Consider the following 15,711-nt stretch of genomic DNA (forward strand, 5'->3'; position numbering starts at 1 on the left):
CCATCTAATTTAGAGACTCCATTCAGATGTTGCCTGTGGTCCCAATAATGCTCTTTTAGCAAAAAGAAAAAAAATCTTCTGACCCAGGAATCAAGCCAGGATTATGGGTTACACTTCATTGTTACGGCGGGTCTTTGATCTCCCACAATCTGGAAGTCCCCCAGCCTTTCCTTCTGTGATTTTCATATTTTTTGAAAAGTTCTGGCCAGTTTCGAAAATGTCCCTCAATTTAGGTTTCACTCATGTTTCCTAGTCAGTAAATTCAGGTTATGTATTCTGGGCAGAAATGCCACAGAAGCGATGCCGCATTCTGTATATTACTGTGGGGGGCACGTGATGCCACTGTCCAATTACTGGTGATGGTAACCCTGATCCTTCAGTTAAGGTGGTGTCTGCCAGATACTTGTACAGTTAGTTTTCCCTTTGAAATTAATAAAATACTTTGTGCGGGGATACTTTGACAGTGTATTAAGTATCCTGTGTCCTCAAACTTTCGCTAGTTTTAGGATCCATTAATCTTCCATGCCCGATGGTAGTAGGATGGCCACCTAATCGTGACCCTCTTTCTATTATTCTTTCTACATTTACTAGTTGGCATTCTACTGTAAAAAAGGAATTTCCCTTCACCATTTATTTGCATCAGTGTGGACTCATGAACTCCTGTTTTAGTCATTGGGTTTTAAATCATTTTCATTATTGGGGCACCTGGGTGGTACATTTGGTTAAACGTCTGACTCTTGATTTTGGCTCAGGTCACGATCTCAGGGTCTTGAGATGGAGCCCTGTTTGGGGCTCTGCTGTTAGCACAGTCCGCTTGAGATTCTCCGTCTCCTCCCATTCACGCATGTGTGTACACACTCTCTCTCTCTAAATAAAGTCTTTAAAAATCATTTTCATTATTTTGATATTCACACAGTTGAGAGCCCCTCCAAGCTGGCTCCTGTGTCCTTTTGACAAACCTCGGGGGTTTTTTTGAGCAGTGTTTCACAACCTGGCTTAAGATGTCCCAGATTCATACTTTCCTTGCCCCAGCCTTGGGATCAGACATTTCTCTAAGGAGCCCCGATTGCTTTTAATGGAAAATGGTATTTCAAAGCCAAGGTATAGGCACTACACCTATACCAAGTATAATCATTCCTACCAGGGCATCATGGTTTAAAGGCTTTTTCAGCATAGAGAAAATCTATGTAAATGTGTACACACACACACACACACACACACCTGTTCATCTATTACAAATGAGTTTAAACTGGTACCTCCAGTTCCAGTTCCATGCCACAGGGTTCCTTCCAGTGCCCATCCTATCCATATTTGTAACTCCATCCTCTGATAGGGACAACCCTGGTACCCTCTATCCTCAGTATGACTGCTCATCTCTCCTGGACGTAAACAATTTCTGACCCTGCCACCTGGCTGCCTCCTCAGCTGCAGCCATCTCCTTGCGCTGACCCCGATGTCGCTCCAGTCCCACCAGCCCCGGCTGCCTCTGCAGAAGGGAAAGGGAAGAAGGGCTACATACTCCGGCTTTAAATATCCCTGGCTCCTACCCATCCCGTCTACCCACCCCTCTCCAGCTCCTCTTCCTCTGTGTTGAATGGTTCACAGCTCAGGGATTTCATGTATTCATCAATGTGACAAATACTTAGCCCTGTGCTGGGAACTAAATGCCGATTACGTTCATGCCAGCCAGGTGCAATAAATGAACTAGACCGAGCAGTCGACACTCTGGTGTTGGGTGAAGTGGGGGAACATGGAAGGAGAGCACCTGACATAACCTGGGCTGTGCTTCTGGAATGCTTGCTCGAAGAGATAACCCGGAAGCTGAATCTGGGAGAACAAACCCGGGGTGCCGGTGGGAGTCGGGTAGAGGGAAATGGGACACAGGTGAATTCATCACCCAGAGAGAAGTAATTTGCTAATAGAAGAAAAGGAGGCCGGAGAGAGAAACAGGGGCCGCATGTGGTTTTTTAGGAGGTGAAAGCTGTGCACGTGGATGGAAGTAGCAAGATTAATGGGGGCGAGGATTAAGGACAAAGTCCTGACCAGCACAACAGCTAAGAGACAGGCTGAAGGAGAGATGGGGCGGCAAGAGAGGTAGGAGAAAAACCTGCAGAAGCAAGCCAACATTCTCAGCGGAGCTAAGGAGAGTCGTCTCCACGGTCACTTAAAATGAGGACCAAAACTTCCCATTGGGCCTGATAATGAGGTCTCCTAGAGACTTTCGTGAGTGTGCTTTTGGTGAGGTGGAAGGCATAAAAGTCAAGTTGCTGTGGCTTAAATCAAGGGGGGGGGGGGCGCAGAGGAAGGTTAGACAAGCAGCACAGTTTGGGCTTAAATATCCTAATTTCCTCTTTCCCTTCTCTTCCAACCCTTGCTCAATTATAACCCCAAATCGCTCCCCATTTTCTCGAAGCTTTGTAGCCTCCGCGCCAACACTGTATCCAAAACGTAGCAGTCACTCAATAAAATTTGGTTGAACAGTAACCCCACACTCTAACCAATAGGGGGAGCTAAAAGAAAATTACTCTCATCTGTGGAAGGAGCTGGAAGAAATCCCTGAGAAAGTGTTAACCACACACTGACCTCTAGGAGGAGCTTCAGGCTTCTTCCAGACATTGCTGAGGAAAACTCGCTTGAGGAGTCTGCGTCAAGAAGTACCACCTTTAGGTAATATTTCTAAGTTATACCTAATGTGTACTTTCTGTTTGTGGCATGTGGGACTGGTTTTCCATTGATGACAGTAATGTGAAGTTTTCTGGGGGCATAGATTTAGCAAACAATATTTTAAAATAACGTGTATTTAAGCAATGAACATAACAAAAAGTGAGTTGATAGGAGTGGTCCCTAGATATGGCCCCTTCTCTTCAAAGTAAAATCTGAATCAGAATTTAGATCCAGAGAAAGCATTGGGTCGCAGTGGTGTGTGGAGCTGATGGTATGACGAGGTTAAAAGCTGTTGAATCTGTGTGGAATGCTCTTCTTGGGTGCCTCTTGAATCCTCTCTGGGATTCTCAGTCTGCTTTTCTTCTGTGAAGTGTGGTAAAAGAAGTCTGGTACCTCTCCTGTAGCTTCTGAGAAGAAGAAACCCCTCTGGCACATCAAGGTCAAGGGGGAACTTGGTTGGGGTTCAGGGGGAAAGGAGCCTAAAGAGGACTTGAGACCTCATTTGCTTGGAACTGAGGTGTTTCCGGGGGACTTTCAGTGCTAAAACAAGGAAAGTCCCAGGCAAACTAGGACTGTCCAGTTACCCTAAAAAGTTTCTTGCCTTCCCTACGTGTAGTTTTTCTTCAGTTTCTTTCCTTACCTCTCTTCTGACTGAAAGAGTGTTTAGGGCTCCAAAGCTAAGGTCAGAAGGTCAGCCTCAAAGAAAGAAGTTTCTAGTCTGAGTCACTGAAGCCTGTCTGCTTTGGGCAAAAGGGCATATTTATTTATTTATTTATTTATGAATGGTTTTATTTATTTATGAATGATTTTATTTATTTGTCAGAGAGAGCGTGCACACAAGCGAGCACATGCAGGGGAGTGGCAGGCAGAGGGAGAAGCAGGCTCCTTGCCGAGCAAGGAGCCCGTTGTGGGACTTGATCTTGAGACGCTGGGATCATGACCTGAGCCAAAGGCAGACGCTTAACCAACTGAGTCACCCAGGTGTCTCAGGCAAAAGGAATTTTTGTTCTATAAAATTTTTAGTCTATATTTTTAGTTATCTAGTAACTACATCGAAGTTTGAGGTGAAAGCCTAGGCTGGTAAAGTGTTTCTTTGAATCGGTTCTTTAGGCATTTAATTCCCTCAAGATCTATGGGCTAGGGGTGGCGGGAAGGGGGACGCTGACTGTTGCAGGTGGTGGGTCAAGAATTCTAGGATTTATAATCCTGATGGTGTGTGGTTTGTCCTCAAGGACAAAACTAATGTCTCGTAGCTGTACTTAAAATTAGTTTCTTTTTTTTTTTGTATGTATTTTTCTTCATTAGTTTTTCATTTTGAAATAATCATAATCAGTTATGAAGAAAAAAGCTCACTATAAAGATTTCAGACCTTCTAGAATCAAAGTAAATAAACTCCTCCCCGCACAGCCTTCTCATCTATAATGTAGTACTTTGATTTGTATACTTAATTAGCCTTTTTATAATATGCAAACATATTTATAATAGATACGCATGCATATTTTAGAGATTTTTATTGAATTATAGCATACATACAAAAGAGTGTACTGCTTGATGAATTAGCACAAACTGGATGTTCTGTGGAAGATGCTAGAATGTTCTTTGTGACCTGGGTGATGGTTACAAGTGTTTATTCAGTGTGTGGTAATTCATAGAGTGTGGATGGCTAGAAGTGGGCATTAGGGGGCGCTTCAGGAGTTCTGGAATTTTCTGTGACCTGGGTGATTTATTAAATGGGTTTGTTTGGTTTGTGATAATTCATAAAGTGTTAAATGACTGGAATTGGCATTAGGGGGTGCTTCAAAAGTTCTGAATGTTCAATGCTGACCTTGGTGATGGTTATATGGGTTTATTCAGTTTGTGATAATTCATAGGGGGTGAATGGCTGAAGTAGGCATTAGGGAGTACTTTAGGAGTTCTGGAATGTTCTGTGTTGACCTGGGTGATGGTTTATGGGTTCATTTTTAGCAACTGTATATTATTCCCTTGTACAAACATTCCATAATTTATTTAACGAATCCTTACTTGATGGTCATTTAGGCTCTTTATAATTTATTAGTATACCTAAGTAGTAATATACATTTATTTTTGCTTCTGTAAGTATTTCTGCAGGAGAGATTTTTAGAAGTGATAAATTGTTGGGTCAAAGGGTATGTGCACTTTACTCATTATTTTCCTTTTGAAAAGGTAATACAATTTAAGTGTAAAAAATTCAAGTAGCATAAAGGGCATATAGAAAAAAGTCCGTCTTCCTTTTACTCTTGACCCCCAGTTCCATAAGGTCCTTCCTCAGACACATCCAGTGTTACCAGCTTCTGGTGGTTTTTTTTTCCAGAGACAGTCTGTGCATTGCATATGCATTTACATATTTTATAGGGGCTGCTTAAAACCACCCCCCCACCCCCCCAAGATTGTACCAATTTATAATCTCTCCTGTAAGGTATGAGAGTTCCTATTACCCACTAGAGATGATTTAAGGGTTCTAAAAAGATTTGAGTAAAGAAACAGATTTTATTTATTTATTTATTCATTTATTGGAAATAAAGTCACACATTTCAAAATTCCATAGGTACAGAAGAGTAGACAGTGAAATGTGTCCCTCCCATTTTCATGGGAGCCACCCTAGTTAATCTTCCCCCAGACGGTCGTATTTTCAGTTTCCTGTGTTTCCTTACAGAGAGTTATGCAAACAAATGCATCAGTATTTTCATTTTTCCAAAGTTTTACACAGACGATATCATTGTATGAGCTATGACTGTGTGTTCTCCCCCTTCTCCCCACCACCCCCAAAGCTTATTAGTGCCTTGTAACCATAGTTGTTCATTTTTCCTCATGAATTTATGGGCAAGCTGGAAGGCAATCGATCAGTTGGTCTAGAATGGTCTCACAGAGACACAGAGGTGTTTGCCTATATAACCACAATTTTATTAGCACACCCAAGAAATTTAACATCGATAAGATAATTTTATTTAATTCATAGTCCATATTCACATTTCTCAAATTGCCCCAATAATCTCCTTTAGAGCTTTTCTTTTCTTTTTTTTTAAAGAATTTATTTATATATTTGAGAGAGAGAGAGAGAGAGAGAGCACAAGCAGGGTGAGCTGCAGAGGGAGAGGGAGAAGCAGACACCCTTGCGGAGCAAAGAGCCTGATCCCGGGCTTGATCCCAGGACTCTGGGATCATGACCTGAGGCAAAGGCAGATGCCCAACCCATTGAGCCACCGAAGTGCTGCCCCAGAGCTTTTCTTTTTTGAATAGAGCATCCAAAATTCAGGATCAAAGTTAATGCAAATTTGTCTACTTGTCCTGTCTCTTTAGTTTTCTTTATTTTTTTTTTAAGATTTTATCTATTTATCTGACAGAGATCACAAGTAGGCAGAGAGGCAGGCAGAGAGAGAGGAGGAAGCAGGCTCCCCGCTGAGCAGAGAGCCCGATGTGGGGCTCGATCCTAGGACAGTGGGATCATGACCCAAGCCAAAGGTAGAGGCTTTAACCCACTGAGCCACCCAGGCGCCCCTCTTCTGTTTTTTTTTTTTAAAGATTTAGAATTTTTTTTTTTGAAGTAATCTCTATACCCAACGTAGGGCTCAAACTCACAGCCCCGAGATCAAGAGTCCATATGCTGTACTGCCTGAGCCAGCCAGACACCCCTTTAGTTTTTTACAGAACAGTCCCTTACTTTTTCCATCTTTCATGAAATATTTATTTTGAAGAGCCTGGGCCAGTTATTTTACATAATGTCTTGTAATTTGGATTTTTCAGATTGTTTCCTCATGATTAGATTCAGTGAATTGTTAAACATTTTTGGCAAGAATACCATGTAGGTGATTCCCATTGTACCATATCGGGAGGTAGGTGACATCAGTTGTCCCGTTGGTGATGCCAAGTTTGATCACTTGGTGAAAGTAGTGTTCTCCAGATTCTTCCACTGGAAAGGTACTCTTTACCCTTTGTACTTAATGAATTGACATTAAAAACTAGGTGTGACTTTGTACGTGTCCTATTCCCCAAATACTTTCACCGGATAGTTTTAGCACTCATTAGTGATGCTTATCTGAATCAGTTGTTTTTTTTAAATTTTTTAAAAAGATTTTATTTATTTATTTGGCAGAGATCACAAGTAGGCAGAGAGGCAGGCAGAGAGAGAGGAAGGGAAGCAGGCTCCCTGCTGAGCAGAGAGCCCGATGTGGGACTCGATCCCAGGACCCTGGGATCATGACCTGAGCCAAAAGTAGAGGCTTTAACCCACTGAGCCACCCAGGCGCCACCCTGAATCAGTTTTTAATGGTGGCTGCAAAATGATGTTTTCCTAATTCTGTCATTTATTAGCTACCATTTTGTTAAAGAAAGCTGCCCCCCTTCTTTTTGCATATCACTTCAAATTATTTTGTTAAATTATTATTCAGTGTGTTATAACTTGTTACCATTATTGTACTGGTGCATGAACAGACAGGTCAATGGAATAAAGCAGAAAGTCTGGAAGTAGACTCAGGTGTATATGAAAATTTAATATATAATAAATTTTAAATATTATATAATAATAAATAATAAATGTAAAATGTTATATATTGTTATATTCTTATATATAAATAAATACATAATTATTTTTAATATATAATAATAAGCAAATCACTGGGGCAAAGATGGACATTTTAATAAATGTTGTTGGGATAACTGGATAACCACAAAAATTAGATAATTTGGCTGCACACCTTACACTGTACACTGGAGTAAACTTCAAATGGATCTAAATGTAAAAAATAAAGCCATGCAAGTGCTCGAAGAAAATCTGGGTATGGGGAAAGCCTTTCTGCATATGACTCCAAATCCAGACGTAATAAAAAAAGATGGAAAATGACAACTGCATAAAAATGAAAGTAACTTTTGCACGGCAAAAAACATAAGCAAAGTCAAAAGCAAGATGACAAAACTTGGAGAAAAATACTTCTACCATATCCTACATGAAAGGCTAATATCCCCAATATATAAAAAGCTCTTGAATTTCACAGCAGGGTCCAAGGCTGAAAATACTGAAAGGAAAATGTGTAGAAACATGAATTCACAAATCACAGAATAAACAAATGATCCTTAAACATGTGAAAAGATACTCCACTTCACACATAGTAGAGAGAGATGCACATATGATTTTGAGAATATACAGTCAACTTGACCGTGTGGCACCCTTGGGGAGAGGGCTGAATAGTTGAATGAATGAACTGCTTGGGTCCTGCCACTTCATAGTTGAATGAATGACTGGGTGAGTCAACTGGAGGCAACATCCATAGTTCCTTTAGTTCCCTCTCCCCAGTCTCTTTTTTGGGTGCCTACACGAATTTTATTGCAAAATCTCTCTCCTAATTTTTCTCCCCGAGTTCCAATTTTTACCCATTTATTACCTAAAGTAGAAGGTTAGGCAAGGCCCATCAGCGTAAAATCAAAAATAAGTAGAAGTTGCGAGTTTTAAAGGGGAATTAGGGACCAACAATGAAAAGTGCTGGAAAAAGTCCTGCTTGCTTATCTTTCTAGAATTATTTTCTCACGCACCCAAACAAGAAAACTGAGGACTAGTTTATTGCTAAGAAGATTCTTACATTTGTTTGATCTCATTGCTGAAATCGCCTCCTACGGTTTTGTTGTAAACCCACAGTATTTGAGCTTTCCTTTTGTGAGTTCACTTGGGAACTCTAACAACCATAGCTCCAGATCTTCAAGCAAATGCATCCCAGGCACCCCAAAATAAATACATCAATAAACATTTGCTCTGTAGCACAACTGTAAGTGTGTTTTTCTATTACACTTAATTTTTTAACGCGTAGAATACGGCTTTCTTCAAATGTTGATTTTTACCTCAGACTTTGAATGAGTCACTTGATTTTTTTTTCAAGCCCAGAAAAACAGGCTTTCCTCCAGACAGTCATTGTACAAGGAGCCTCTTGGTAGTCGATCCTGTTTTCTATAATATTGTAATTAGAGATTGATCCAATAAATGTGACTTGGACATTTTGCTCAGTTGAAAGGTCCCGTAGGAAAAAAAAACACTTGTATTAGACCAGAGCAGTTTGAGTGTGCTATAGATCTCTTCGTGTGTATTTAGGAGTTTTGAGAGCCTTTAAAATAAGCACGCTGCTTAGCAAAACAGTGCTCTGCAGGCTTGTTTTGTTTTAAGGCTTTGATGAACGTAAATACAGATTGGGACAAGGAAGCATTGGAGGTAAAAATTGGGGTAGTGATAACTTCCTATAAAAGTGCTATATGGTCGTTGGAGAATACATAAAAAGCACTGGAAAATAGAACATTCTAAAGTGAAAATAAAAAGTCACCCTAAATACACCAGGTAGACATAGCTCTGTGTTTGTGGGTTTTCTCTGCGTAATTGAGTTCAGGCTCTAGGTACAATATTTTAGTCTCTGAAAAGGCTTAAACTTTGTGAGTATTTTTTTAAAGAAACAGTCTTCCGGGGTATTTAGGTTTTGTGGGTTCACACACTACTGCGATGAATGGTTGAGAATCTGTGTCTAGAAGTCAATTCATAGAAGTCCCGTGTCAGTTTCCTGCAGATGTCAGTGTGGATCTGAGTGTGGTTCAACAGTTTGTTCCAGGATATGGTGGACAGTTGAAGTCCAGTTGTGAACCAGTTGCTTATTACACAAGCACCAGTTTAGTTTGGATGAGAAAATGAGCTGCAAGCAAGGGCTTAAGTTGCTGAAATTTCTTTTTGCAAAATCTTCATAAGCATGGCTGCATTCTCTCACGGAAGATTATAGCCTCTTGTTCCGCCCCTGATTGCCTGACCAGGCTTTCTTAAATTTGTTACAGTGCTATAGCAGTTGATGTAGTTGGGCGTATGAAATTTGACTTCAACTCGCACGGCAAGCCTGAGGGATATATTATGAGCTGTGTTGGTTATACTGCTGTTACCATATATTTAAACACAAAATTTAAAACCAGTAATTCCAACTCTCAGCATCATCTTTGCCATTCCTTCCTACTCCCTTCTTTTCTACATGATTCCACGCTCCTCCAGCTTCACAGCATAAAAAATCAGAGTGTTTATTAGGCAAGGAAATTGTCAGGGAGACTTGCAATGGCTCATCGTGGCAAAGCCCTGTTCTTTCTTGGGCCATGACACAAATCTACCATCTGTTTCATAAGCGAGCGAGCTTCCTCTCAGCTACAATTTGCTATATATATTGGTACATAAATTGTTGGTAGCTTATGTTTACCTAGCAACAGAATCTGTTTGGCAGAAGGCTGTGGGAAAGGAGGCTTTCCTTTTTCTTTCTTTCTTTTTTTTTTTTAAAGCAGTTTCTTCATCTATAAATTTTCTTCAAGTGCAAGAAAAGCAGATATACTGGCCCAAACAATCTGCCTTTTATATCATTTTAACCCAAATTGCCTAGTAAATGCTCACTTTAGAGATTATTTTTGCCACTTTGATTACCTTGTATATAACTGAATGCTCGCTTTTAAATTTGTTTTTCTTTTATAAGCAAACTTCGTACAAGTCACTGTGAAAAACCATCTTTGACCTTGTAGCTGTCAAAGATCACTGAGTTTTGGGACGACCCATATCCGTCTGGTGTAAATTTCTCCGGTTTCCGTGGGTCCTTAGCATCACTTGCGGATTTTGGGTGTTGAATTTACATTTCAGGAATGCTGGTCAGGAGACAGAGCAAGGCGGATACTGTATGGTGTCACTTATGTGTGGAATCTAAAAAAAAAAGTCAAACTCATAGAAACAGAGTAGAATGGCGGTTGCCAGGGGCTGGAGGGTGGGGGAAATGGGAAGATGTTGGTCAAAGGGTACAAACTTCCAGTCATAAGATGAATAAATTCTGAGGATCTAATATACAGTATGGTGACTATAGTTAATAATACTGTGTTGGGTACTTGAAATTTGCCGAGAGAGTCGATCTTAAGCATTTTTACAAAAAAAAAAAAAGTAGGTAAGGTAATGGATAAGCTTATTAACTTGATTGTATACACATAGCCAATATATATTTGTATATTTGTGTATTGTATACATATAGCAAATTGTCATGTTGTACACTTTAAATACATTGCCATTTTATTTGTCAGCTATAGTTGGCCCTTGAACAACACGGGAGTTAGGAACACTGACCCCCTACTCCCGTGCAGTCAAAAATCCTTGTGTAACTTTTGACAGGGGCGCCTGGGTGGTTCAGTTAGTTGAGTGCCTGGCTCTTGGTTTCCATGCAGGTCGTGATCTCAGGGTTGTGAGATCCAGCCCCGGCTTTGGCTCCACACTCAGTGGAGAGTTTCCTTCTCTCCTATTGCCTTCTGCCCCTCCCCCCACTTCATGCACATGCACTCTCTAAATAAATAAATAATCTTTTTTAAAAATCCATGTATAACTTTTGATTCCCCAAAACTCAACGACTAACAGCCTACTGTTGACCAGAAGCCTTACTGATAACATAAAGTCAATGAACACGTATTTTGTACACTGTGTGTGTTATATGCTGTATTCTTACAATAAAGTAAGCTGGTGAAAAGAAAATGTTATTAAGAAAATCATAAGGAGGGGCGCCTGGATGGCTCAGTGCGTTAAAGCCTCTGCCTTTGGCTCAGGTCATGGTCCCAGGGTCCTGGGATCAAGCCCTGCATCGGGCTCTCTGCTCAGTGGGGAGCCTGCTTTCCCCCTCTCTCTCTGCCTGCCTCTCTGCCTACTTGTGATCTCTGTCGTTCAAATAAATTTAAAAAAAAAAAGGAAAATCATAAGGAAGGGGCGCCTGGGTGGCTCAATCGTTAAGTGTCTGTCTCCAGCTCAGGTCATGATACCAAGGTCTTGGGATCGAGCCCCTGCATCAGGCTCCCAGCTCAGGAGGGAGCCTGCTTCTCTCTCTCCCCCTCTCCCTGCTTGCATGCTCTCTCTCTGTCAAAATAAATGAATAAAATATTTTTTAAAATAAAATGTATTTTAAAAAATTGTAAGGAAGAGAAAATACATTTACAGTACTATACTGTAAAAAGAAAATCCATGTATAAGTAGAGGCACACAGTTCAAATCCAGTGGTTCAAGGGTCAACTGTATATACCTCAATAAGGCTGGGTTGTGGGGGCTGGAGAGGAACATTGGTCAGGATGTAATTGTCCCTAAGTGTGACCAACTCCAGCACCATGCACTGTGTGGTCTATTATTTTAATCTTCCTTTAGCTGAATGAGCTGTAGATTTCTACCTGCTTGCTTTCTTAGCTTTCTGATCAACAGAGCAATGTGTCTGCTGGAAGAAGAAAAAAAAAAAGCCAAAGGGAGAAAACAAGTTCTGACATCCCTTCATGTTAATTATAGATGTCATACGCTGTTAAAGGTTAGAATGTACTTTATGCGTTCCTTTCGAGAAGGGATGGAGGTGTTGTCCTGTCCGTTTCCTTGACTTCAGGCTTGCCGCATTGTGTTACCTTAGTGCCTGCTTTTCCGTTTTGATCTACAACTATTGTGTAGTTCGCTACGTAGTGGCAGTGTGGAGTGTACTAATGCACTCCCGCCCTTTGGAGGGTGGGTACTAATACCCGCCCTCCAAAAGGAGGAAGAAGAAATCAAAAAGAAAAAGAACTTCTGTGCCTTCTTGAGACTTTGAAACTAGCCGGAAGAAAGACTACAGCAGGATTATTATATAGGCAAAGTTCCTTTGGCCAGAGCCATCCCATGTCTTTGTTTCTGCCCCTTCAATCCCTGACTCTTCATGCCAGGCATGTAGGTGAGAAATTAGCATCTTGAGCCATGAGATTGAATCCCGTTTTCATAGAGCAGCTAGTTAAAGGTGAGCAATGGGAGACGAGCTCGTTAGAGGAGGGCTGGCAGAAAGAATGGAGGACGGGACTTTGGGGACAGGAGGGAGGCATAGCAAGGATCCTGGAGTGGATGATCAAGGAGGGAAGTTCATGGTCTCATCTGACCAGCACCTCAGCAGTGGTGCTATGCCAGGGACCCGAGGTGGGAGGAATAGGTTAGAGAGAGGACATTTTAAGAGGGTGATGACTGACAAAAAAAATGGTGGAGACATTTAGAGTCTGCTAGGTACAAGGGTAGGATGGTCATTTGTAAGGTAGTTGTCACCGTTGTGCTGAGATTGAAGAGCCGGTGGCTAGGTAATGAACCGGAGGATCCTACTGATCATTGCTATCCCATAGAACTTTCTGCAGCGATGGAAATGTTCTGTATCTTCGCTGCCCCATACAGTGGCCACTAGCCACGAGTGGCTGCTGAGCATTTGAAATGTGGCTGAGGCAATAGCAAAGTTGACTTTTAAATTTTATTTAATTTTAATTCATTTACATTTAAATAGCCACATGTTCTAGGACACATGTCCTAGCCTAGCCAGATAGGACAGTGCAAGTGTAGAGGGAGAGGAGAAATGTGGAAGGAGGAAGGTGGGAAGGGATGAACTAATTCTAAAGCAGAGAGGGAGGGATAACTTTGAGAGTCTTGAGGAAAAAAGAGTCTTCATCTGAAGCGGGAGATCTCTCACACCTCCAGTCTCTAAAAGAGTTCACTCTCAGCTTCAGTTTCATTCAGCAACCTTTGACAAGTTCATCTACTAAGAATGGGGAGTTGGGAGGTAGAGGCCTTGGGGGCCTGAGGAGAAAGACTGGAATGTTCACAGGGTAAGGTGTTGTAAGGAGCAACGGGACCACGGTGGGAGCCAGGCTGTAGTTGACAGCATGAATTTGCGCGGGGCCAAGTCTAAGGGGCTTGATAGGGGCCAGATTTGCACCAGGCTAAATGTGTGCAAGTCCATATAAGGTTTTTCTTGGACTAAGACGTCAACTAAAAGGATCTGGAAAAGATTATTATGCAGTTTAAGCTTAGAAAATTATGTTTAAGTGTATCTTAGCAGTTCTATTACTCTACCTTAAAAGTTTCCTGGTAAATTTCAGTGTTGGTTTCTTTTCCCCCTGGTGAATTTAAGCCTGGATAGTATAAAATGTGTTTGAAAGAATCTCACCAGACAGGTTGGGCCCCTTTTGCCTAGGTGGTGTTTGGTTAGGGTAAATCTGCCAGATTCTGTCCCTTGTTCTCCTGTTGAAAGACTTTTGGGGGTAGCTAACCCATCTCTGGTATAGGAGTGGTGGTGACGGGAGGCTCCATTATAGCTATAAAAATTACAGCACTGTGAAAACTCATAGCTGCTTAACTAACACACTTTCCAGATTCCTTGGGTGGCAGTAGCGGGAAGATGCTTATTGCAATATAGATTCTGTTTGTGGGAAAGGAGAATTAAAAGAATGAGCAGAGAGGAATGGAAACTGATCAGCTAGGGTTTTTCTGTATGTCAACAACATCAAAAGAATTATGAACTAAAGAGAGGGTTTTTTTTTAAGTCTAGGTATAGACAGCAGTTTAAAATTTTGCTGTTTTTAAAGATATTTTATTTTATGTTTGTTTTTTATTTTTTTTATTTTTAAAGATTTTATTTATTTATTTGACAGAGATCACAAGTAGGCAGAGAGGCAGGCAGAGAGAGAGGGGAAAGAAGGCTCTCTGCTGAGCAGAGAGCCTGATGTGGGGCTTGATCCTAGGACCCTGGGATCGTGACCTGAGCCGACGGCAGAGGCTTAACCCACTGAGCCATCCAGGTGGCCCTAAAGATTTTTTTTAAAAAAATTATGTAATCTCTACACCCAGTGTGGGGCTTGAACTTACAACGCCAAGATCAAGAGTTGCACGCTCCACCAACTGAGCCAGCCAGGTGCCCCAAATCTTGTTTTTTTTTTTAATAGAAATATCTTACCAAGCCCCAAATTTTAACCTCAGAAAAAAGTGCATGTTTTGGCTAAGTAGTCAGTCCTATGGATATTTCTGTGTAATTGAGTCTTGTCTTTGATTCTTATCTTTACTGTGGCCTAATACTCTTGGAAGACACTAGTTTATGTCAAAAGCCCATGACAAATAACCCTGATTAGAACTCTTTCTCTCACATTAAGGTATAATACGAGCACAGCATGTCTTATTTAAAATGTTCCAATGGCCAGAAAGGGGCAATACAATTACTCTGTTCTTTAGAACAGAGTAAGCCAGGGCTTTTAAGGGAAATAAAGATTTTGGATCCTCAACTTGCCAATATCAGACCTAGGTAATTATCAGTTATTTCATCCATCGAGAAAGGCGATCTGCTATATCAAGACATTCCCCCTATGTAAGCCCTGATACCAGAGTATTTTAACCTGCTTAAGTAGCCCTACAACCAAGTGAAATTTCCAAAGATGAGGGTGTAATGGTGGAAAGTAGAATCTGGCATACCTTTAAGATATAATATGACTAACTCAGAAATTGCCGAATGTTAATCCATTCATTTTAGGCGTTTGTTAAATATCTTCCAGGGACTCCTAACATTGGTGGTAAGGTGGGGAGAGGATAGAGGTTCAAAGGCAGTAGGAGATATGAGTCTCATCTCCAGGGATCTTGTACTCTAGTTGGGTTAACTGATCTGGAACTTCTAAAGCAATGAGCGAACAATTCGGTACCAAATTACATAGTAAGGACCAGAAGATTGACTAGAATCTATCCCCTTAAAGATAAAATATCTTTATATCTTATAAAGATATAAAGATAAAAGATAAAGATAAAAGTGATAGCTTGGAAAGAACTGGGACTCCCCTGTCAAAGGCCAGTTTTGTCACGAATTGACTGTATCATCTTGTTCTGGAACTCTCTAGGCCCTCAGCTGGTTTTTCTCCAAGATAGAGATGCTGCAAGGTGCTAAGCTGGCTTCCGTGGAGTGCTTCTTTGAAAATTCAGCGAGAAGGATTTTGTAGGTGACAGTCTTGCCTGGGGCGGGAGGCCATACTGGGTAATTCCTTAAAGTCATGGATAAGGCCTAAAGTCCCACTCTGAGGTGGGGCAAATTCTATGCTTTTGTGGTAGTACACGTGAAAGTGCTTGGAAAAGTGTGAAGAGGTAGAAAATGGGACGCTTGTGTCTTCATCCTTGTAAATGCTCCTGGTGGGTTCCCAGGGGCTGATGGTCTTCCCGTCTCTGCTAAATGGCTTCTTCCTCCCCACAGCACATTTCCTGACTACAGG

The 15,711-nt window shown here is 41.2% G+C and overlaps 1 protein-coding gene across 1 annotated transcript in view; it reads left to right on the forward strand.

Moving 5' to 3' along the window:
- Positions 1 to 2,600: 2,600 nt before the first annotated feature.
- The window catches only part of PLAC1 (placenta enriched 1), a 180,723-nt gene continuing 167,612 nt past the window's right edge, over positions 2,601 to 15,711 (forward strand). The window contains exon 1 of the mRNA XM_047715792.1: positions 2,601 to 2,667. The gene's annotated coding sequence lies outside the window, so the exon portion shown is untranslated. The remainder of the gene's footprint in view (positions 2,668 to 15,711) is intronic.

This window comes from Lutra lutra, chromosome X (assembly GCF_902655055.1).
Source record: "Lutra lutra chromosome X, mLutLut1.2, whole genome shotgun sequence".
Taxonomy (NCBI): Eukaryota; Metazoa; Chordata; class Mammalia; order Carnivora; family Mustelidae; genus Lutra; species Lutra lutra.